Source organism: Otolemur garnettii, unplaced genomic scaffold (assembly GCF_000181295.1).
Source record: "Otolemur garnettii isolate 467f Iridium unplaced genomic scaffold, OtoGar3 scaffold00005, whole genome shotgun sequence".
NCBI lineage: Eukaryota > Metazoa > Chordata > Mammalia > Primates > Galagidae > Otolemur > Otolemur garnettii.
Window position 1 is genome coordinate 28,929,800 of NW_003852400.1, and position 9,004 is coordinate 28,938,803.

At 39.5% G+C, this 9,004-nt stretch overlaps 1 pseudogene; it reads right to left on the minus strand.

Moving 5' to 3' along the window:
- Nucleotides 1-3,483: 3,483 nt before the first annotated feature.
- Nucleotides 3,484-3,961, minus strand: LOC100941082 (annotated as a pseudogene).
- Between the last annotated feature and the right edge of the window lie 5,043 nt (nucleotides 3,962-9,004).

A 9,004-nucleotide genomic window follows, 5' to 3' on the forward strand; every position in this document is an offset into this window, starting at 1 on the left:
GAGGCATGAAGAACACGGCCACAACAAACAGAACCAGCTCATAGGTAGAGAAGGACCCCGTGGAATGGCACAAAAAAGTTCAAACTGCAGCAGACCTGCCCCAAGAAAACTGAGTTTCCCAGAAAAGAGCAACATACATCAAACAAAATAAGAAAAAGCAGACTTTTATTCATTGAAGAGAACTAGATGCTTATATAAAAATCCCTCTGTATGGCATTTATTCCACAGTGTCTGTTTTTATGCCCTAAGTCACTTTATGGAAAATGTATTTTAGTTCATATTCAAGAATGTCGTTAAATTTTTCTCAATCAGTTGATAAAGCTATCATTGAATAGTGATTTTACCCATCAGAATATTATCAATTATATGATTGAATAAAATATTATTTCCACAAAATGGTTGCAGTTGTAGCCAGTCTTAATTTTCTTTGTATTTGAGACTTCTTGTTCCATAAACATATCCTGGTTGTAGGGAATTAGACACCCCTAGGGTCAAGCTGGAATTTACAAGCATTTTAGCAGTTTGGTTTTGGGTAGGCAAAAATCATACTTCTGCAAAAGTCACCATGTTTTACTCAGCAAGTTCAGAGGCCGGGTGATTCCCCCCAATTCTCAGAGCATCCCTGCTGCCTGGTGGCATGTTCTCCTGCTTGCTGCTGATAAAGGGGTTGGTTCCCCAGGCTGCCTGGCTTCAGTTGAGCCTCTTCCTTTTAGATTTCACTTGAAGGTTTGCCTCGCACGGAGTCACTATGATAAAGAGACACAATTTAGCACCTGCTAAAAAATCAGAGAATAGTAAAAGTTCAAATTCCCTTTTCCTTCATTTGAGGGCATCTGTGTTGCCCAAGTCTCAAGTCAAATGGGGCAAGTAGTGATTAAAAGGAGGAGCTCTCTTCCTGTCCCCTTGCCACTTTTATTAAGGTCAAGATGACAAATAAAAATTGTACATATTATGGCATACTATATGATGTTTTTATATGAGTGTACATTGCAAAATAATTAAATAATTAAAGCTAATTAACATATTCATCACCTTTCATATTGTATTTTTTTTGTGGTGAGAACATATAAGATCTACTCTTTCAGTAAATTTCCACTGTAGGATGCATTGTTACTAACTATAGTTACCATACTAATTAACGGATCTCCAGAATTTACTTATCAAAAGTATGGGTTTTAAAATACTACACCCAAGCATTTTAATCTAGGCTCTGCTACTTAGTAGCTGTATGAATTTAAGAAAGGCATTTACCCTTTCTGAGCCTCAGTTCCTGGTCTGTAAAGTAGGTATAATAACAATATCCAACTGGCAAGGTCAGATAAGGAGGTAATGAGTGCAGAGTACTTGCTAAAATGTTATAAATGGTAGGTATTAAAATAAAATAGCTATGTCTTTCAAATAGATGTCTTTGAAAATAATTTCTAAAAATGTTAACTGAGAGACCTACACATCTTCATTGCTGTTTATCTATTGATGGTAAATGTGGAACTAGAAGGACCCAATGAGATAAAAAAAAAAAAAATTAAAGGATTAGCAAAGTCATCCAGAGCCATTCACTTGCGAGGACCTTGGCATTGATTGCAGGTTTCCTATTGCATATTTTCACAAGCTCTAAAGGTGAAGCTTTAGGGATAGCAATTCCCCTTTCAAGAACTTTTCCAAGTAAGTTAGTTTTTTCTTATGAATCAGGTACTTCTTTAGGGTATATCAATATACAAATTAAGGCAACAAAGTTGTAAAATTTTATGAATTTTTAAATTTATTTTTATTTATGTATTTATTTTTTTGAGATGGAATCTTATTTTGTAGCCTTTGGTAGAGTGTCATAGCGTTACAGCAACCTCAAACTCCTGGGCTTAAGGCATTCTCCTGCCTCAGCCTCCCTAGTAGCTGGGACTACAGGTGCCTGCCACAACACCCGGCTATTTTTACAGACAAGGTCTCTCTTTGGCTCAGGCTGGTCTTGAACCTGGGAGCTCAGTCAATCTACCCACCTCGGCCTCCCAAAGTGCTAGGGTCACAGGTGTGAGCCACTGTGCCCGGCCCTCAAATTTTATGTATTAGAATGGTCCAGGTAGTATAATTTATGTTCTGGATCCAACTTGAAGTACAAATAAAAACTGAGTTTTATTTTTCAAATATAGTTGAATTTGATCACTACTATCCCAGATTAGCAGCAAGTACAGGAAATCTTTCACAGGGAGAGGGCTTGGGAGGAGTGACTCTTTCTCCTGAATTGAACATGAAACTCACCAGTTTAGTGTTCTACTTACAGAAAGTTTTCAGCTGCTATTGTTACTGTTGCTCTCCTCCGTTGATTGGTAAATCAGTCCCTATGATACATAGTATCAGTCTGCGCAGCTGAGATGATGATAACAATGACACCTGTGCAGGGTCCAATCCCTGCGCATGCCTGATGGTTCTTCAGAAGGGGCATCGGTTCACACAGCATTATTCACTGTGAATAGTCCTCGATGTCAAAGCATTAATATGATTTATCTCTTGGCGCTGGGATTAGGGGAAGTTTCTTTTTTTTTCTTTGCTTATCTAAAATTTCTAATTTTTCTTTAAGAACATGGATTACTTGTATTATTTTTTTAAGTCAAGAAAAGCCTCTTTTCAAATGAACTTTATCAGTTATATTCAATGTGAAATTCTTCTTTTAGAGCTGATCAAGAAAAGAAGATTAGGCATGGATATTCAGTTAAAAATGCTGAGATTAAACTTTTCCTTTATGTGCTAGTCCTTTACATAGTAAGTAATTTGGAGCACAGGGAAAATAGTTGGAGGGGATAGAAAAAGGACATGATCCTATACTCATGGACTTATGGACTGGTCTTTTTTATTTGCTATGAAAATTATGACATTATGCTCTGGATGTGGTGGCTCTGCCATTAGACAGTAAGCTCCAAATGGCATCTAAGTCAGGTGTAAAGGATTCCCTAAACAGTTAGGTATTTGTAAAAAGAGAGGCTTGGTGGACAGATGCAGAGGGGATGGGCAGTCCCGCCTGGCTGATTTTTTTCAGTTACTTGCCAATGTGACCTTAAATCAATTACTTATTTCTCTCTTCAATATTCATTTTCCTCATCTCTAAGTACAGAACCTTAAAGCAATGACATAAACTTCATGGGGCAAGGCAGTTGCAGCAGGATATCTCCGCTCACATAAGGGCTGGATCTAGCTGCGGCCTTTCCCCCCAGACCTCTTCTGATAGATTGTGGGAAAATGAGATTTGAGTTATGTCTACTCCTGAGTTGGCCCATGCACCAGCTGGCTGCTCTGTTGTCTCCTGACCACGTCCTCCTTATGTTATCTCCAGAAAGCTTCTCATGGTGGATACTCTTTCCCTCACTCGTCAGAGCATCTTTAACATAATATTGTTGTGTGCAATAGACATATGATGGGAGTGATGTGTGGGGAACCCAGCAACACAGCCAAATTCGAGTATATAATATCAGTCTTCTTTTGGGGGGGGGCTGGTTCAGGAAGAGCAGAGGCAGCTGCCTTTATTGGAGGTCACGGGCCAGCTGACTTCAATCAAAGGCCACACACTTGATCTTGAGGTCACCATCAGCTGCCATGTAGTTGATGGCCTCCAGGTTGAGGCGCTTAGGGAACTTGAATGTGTAACCATCTGGCAGCTTGGCGGTCAGGTCGGCCTGGTCAAAGCTGATGCACACCTCCACGACACTTCCAGGCTGGAAGGGAAAGGCAGCCTCCCGCTGCTCAGCCCCCAGGTCCCGCCGTCCTTGCTGTTGCACACGATAGTATTGGCATCCCCGTGGGCATCGAAGCGGGGGTTGAAATGCAGGCACAGGTTGTTGCTGTCTTTGCCCCGGTTCAGCACAAAGCTCCTGGCGTCAGGGGCCACCTCGCCCCGTACTCTGAGGCACTCCCTAGGTTTGAGATTCAGGTTGCTGGCGACCAGACCACAAGCCATGATTGAAGCAGGAGGATGTTCGGGACCGGTGCTCCAGCCGTCTGAAAACTCCACCCCAATATCAGTCTTCTTATAAATTCCCGGGCCTCACTGGTGCTGGGGAGTTTTATCTGTCATCTTCTTCTGTGGACTCTTTTGCTGCCATGTTAGCTGGCTTCTTTTCAGGCAATACCCTTTCCTGTTTATCCAGCTGCCTGGGAGCAAACTTGGTTTGTTTAGAATGTAAAACAATTTGGTTTTAATCTAGATTAAGCTCCTGGTCCACTTTTGCACATCTTAAAAAAACAAAATGCCTAAGGGCTTTTACTCAACAACATAGCCAATATCTAAGTTTGTTCTTCATTTCTCCTAGAATGTGAAAGTTGAGGCAGAAATTCTTTTCTTTTTGTAATTGAATTTCTGTTGTCTGTTAACCTGGCTTTCACTGTTGTTAGTTCTGACACACGTAAACTGGATTCTGAAAGCAGGCAACTTAAAAACAAGTCAGTAGCCTGGCTATATTCCTCCTAAGCCATTTTTTAACTGCACTGAACACTTTGCAGTGAAACTATAAACTCCTTAATTTAATTGAGCTTTCACATTTGTTTCTCTACTATTTATTCTCCATTGACTTTTGTCCAATACCTTGCAGTGCTTTCACAAAAGAACTTCATAAATTTGGTTTGATTGATAACTTCCATAAGCCTTGTGGGCACCGGGGCTGAAAGATAAATAAACCTAAACACAGAGTGGACGCTGTGTTTCAAAGGACAACCATGGTGGGGAAGAGGAGTGAGAGATTACTTTGAATGGTATTGCCAAGATCATTTCAACAGTGTGAAAACAGCTGATAAAAACTATGGGAAAAAATATTGAAGTCTTCTGTTCAGCAAGACCTGCTTGTCCAGATAGGGTTGGGTGGCTGCCATCAGGTGAATCAAATGCCATTGGGTTTACACGATAGAATACAATCTGTTCTAGCAGTAGTGGGATTGGGGGAAAGGGATGAATTGGTGAAGAGCTGTTCTATGGGACATCCGTCTTTCAAGAGCTGAGGAAAGCCTGCTGAATACCAAATTACTACAGGGTCAGGACTGTGCTATTTATCTCTATTTATCTCTTAACAGGCACGAGAATAATTATTCTTTCAGTATTAAGAATAGGATTTTCAGAAGAATTCTGCTTAGATGAAATAATATACATGAAACAGACATTTGTGTTGAAATAATTTGAGTAAATCATAGCTTCAGGGTTTCTGGTGTCGGTCTATGGGACTATTAGAAAATAACCAATAGATTTCTTAGCTTACTTATTTCAGATTATCTTTTAAGCCTTAGGGACTCTCATTTCTTTGTGAAGAAAACTTTCTAATTGTAATAACTTTACAAAATTAATATAACCTTATATTTTACAAATTTTTGAATATATTATGCTCATATTCAAAGAAATTTTGGCAAGAAACAATCTTAGAAAGGCCAAGTGCAGTGGCTCATGCCTGTAATGCTAGCACTCTGGGAGGCAGGTGAATTGCTTGAGCTCAGGAGTTCAAGACCAGCCTGAGCCAGAGTGAGACCCTGTCTCTAAAAATAGCTGGGCATTGTGGTGGGCACTTGTAGTCCCAGCTGCTCGGGAGGCTGAGGCAAGATGGTCGCTTGGGCCCCAGAGTTTGGGGTTACTGTGAGCTATGAAGCCGTGGTACTCTACCGAGGGTGACAAAATGAGAGTCTGTCTCAAAAAAAAAAAAAAAAAAAAAAAGAAAAAAAATTAGAAAGGAAAAATCACCAGTTTTACTTAATGATATATACATATATTTCTAAGTGTTTGTGTGTCTGTGCACAGAGAGATGTTTGTCCATGCATTTTTCTGTACTTACACAGTAAGATCCCATCATACGTGTTGCTTTGAAATAATGTCTTTTTAAAAATCTGAATGTATTGGGCTGGGTGTGTTGGCTCATGTCTGTAATCCTAGTGCTCTGGGAGGCTGAGGAGGGTAGATCTCCTGTGCCTACTACGGCCCACGGGCCACATGCAGCCCACCTAGGACATTTATCTGGCCCGCAGGGTGTTTTTGCCGCTGCTGCCTGTCCTGTCCTGCTTAGCAGCTGACTTGTCCTGGGGCCCACAGTCCCAGCCCTCCAACAGTCTGAGGGCAGCGAACTGGCCCCCTGTTTAAAAAGTTTGACGACCCCTGGGCCCTAAGCTCACAAGTTCTGCCTGAGCTAGAGAGAAACCCCTGTCTCTAAAAAAATAGCCAGACTTGTGGCAAGTACTTGTAGTCCCAGCTACTTGGGAGGCTAAGGCAAAAGAATCACTTAAGCTCGAGAGTCTGAAGTTGCTGTGAGCTGTGATACTACAGCACTCTACCAAGAGCAACAAAGTGAGACTCGGTCTCAAAAACAAACAAAAAAATAAATAAAAATCTCATTATATCATGTCATCTTTCATGTTAGTAAATATCCATGCAATTACTTTTATTTAGTGGCAACATAGCATTCCATTGTATGAATGTACAGCAATGTGTTTAGTTAATTTCCTATGGGGGCATATTTTGGTTATTTCTAATTTTGCCTATTATAAATAATGAGGTAAAAATTGTTTTGTGGATATATTTATGTCCTTCATTGATTTTCTAATGATAAATTTCATAAGAGAAACACACATTAATTTTTTTTTTTTTACTGTAGTAAAATACACTTACCACGTAAAACACTTTGAGGTGCACAGTTCAGTGGTCTTCACTGCATTCACATTTCTGTACTGCCGTCACCACCGTCCATCTGCAGAACTCTTTTTATCTTGTAATACTGAACCACCAGGCCCACTAAACACTGACTCCCATTCCCTCCTTTGCAAGCCCCTGGCAGCCACCATTCTACTTTCTGTCTCTATGACTTTAACTACTCTAGTTATCTCATAATACATATAAGTGGAATCACACCGTTTTTGTCCTTGTGTGACTGACTTATTTATCTTAGCATGACATCCTCAAGATTCATTCATGTCAGAATTTCCTGCCTTTTAAAGGCTGAAATAATGTTCCAACCTATATATATGCCACATTTTGTTTATCCATGGATAGACACTTGGGTTGTTTATACAGCTTGGCTATTGCCAATAATGCCACTCTAAACATGCCTTACAATACATTTTTGAGCCTCTGCTTTTAATTCTTTTGGATATATGTGGAAGTGAAATCACTGGATCATATAATTCTATTTTATTTATTATTTTATTCCAGATTAATATGAGGATACAAATGATTAGGTTACAATGTTTGCATTTGTTAGGTAAGGTCCCTATTGTAGTTGTGTGCTGTACCGAGGTGGTGTGCCACATACCCTTACATTGTGCCCATTTGGTGGGAGCACAACAACTCCCCTCCACCAACCTGAATTAAATCAAATTTTTCTCTCGTGTGGGCATGTATTAGTCTGTTTACTAGCTTCATAGTAGTATTGAGTACAATGAATGCTCAGTCTCCATTTTTGTGATACTTTACTAAAGAGAATGTTCTCCCACTCTATCAAGGTTAATACAGAAGATGTAAAGTCTCCATCTTGTGTTATGGCCGAGTAGTATCCCATAGTATACATATACCACAGTATATTATCCATTCACGGATTGATGGGCACTTGGGTTGATTCCATATCTTGGTGATTGTGAACTGAGCTGCATTGAACGTCCTAGTGCAAATATCCTTCTGATAAAATATGTTTTTTTCTTCTGGGTAGATGCCTAGTAATGGGATTTCAGGATCAAATGCAAGGTCTATTTTGAGTTCTTTGAGGATTCTCCATACTTCTTGCAATCCAACCAATAGTGTAAAAATGTTCACCTTTCTCCATGTCTACACCAGCATCTGCAACTTTGAGACCATGTGATGTGGGCTATTCTCACTGGCATTAGGTGATATTGCAAGGTGGTTTGGATTTGCATTTCTGTGATGATTAGGAATGATGAACATTTTTTCATATGTATTTTTTTTTTTTTTGAGGAGCCACCATACTATTTTCCATTTTACATTCTTACAACATTGCACAAGGGGTTCAATTTCTTCATTAACACTTGTTATTTTCATTTTTAAAAAAAGTAGTAGCCACCCTAATAGGCATGAAGAGGTATCACCTTGTGGTTTTGATTTGCATTTCCCTCATGTTTGATGATATTGAGTATCTGTACAACTTTTCAAAGCTTCTGATTCATATTGCCAAATTGTTCTCCAGAAATATTTTAGCAATTTAAACTTTTCATGACAGTGTTAATTTGTCTTCTCTGACATCCACTGGTAATCTTTACCACGTAACTTCTAAATAATACTGCTCACATAGAAAAACTTGATGTAAATGCTTTGATTGCAGTTCTCAGGTGCTATATTTATTCAAAGTTACACATGGCTTTAGCAGGCTAGGCTTTAAAATTTATTTGCTGAATTGATTGCTACATTCTCAGACATATAATTGAGTCTTCAAAAGATGACATAGGTTTAAGTAAGTGATCTGATTCTTTTATGTCTCCATTCTCTCCTCCCTCCTCTGCTAACCCCAGCCACCTCCAACTGTGGTTTCCCATCTCCCTTAGGATTCCTCGATGGTATTTTAAGTTTACTTATCTAATTGTGGAAGCATTTTGCTTTACTTCTGTTGCCACAATCAATAAGCAGTAGTTATCCTTTAAAAAAAGAAAATAGAGTAGGAAATGTATTCTTCTTATTTGAGAAAACTCAGATTTCTTGAACACTGGGCCCCAAATTCATTGATACAGTACCTTTCCATCATAACATTTCCCTTTCTCTATCCTACCAACTTTCAGGTGCCAAGTCTAACTAGTAAAACATTTCCCTACTATCTGCCTTACAGGAAGGTGGGGAAATGCAGCTGAGGAGCCTCTTACTCATGTCTTGCCCCTTAAATATCCAATCTTAGTGACTCTTTTGCTGTGTCTGTGTCTTCTTGATGACACAATCAATAGAAGAGGAGAATGTCCAGATGTAGACCTTATTTGAAGAGAGTCTTGGGTTGTGCAGAGACTGGCTGGAGATTTTCTTCTCGCTGAACCCTGTATCTCACCCTGACATTTTTGT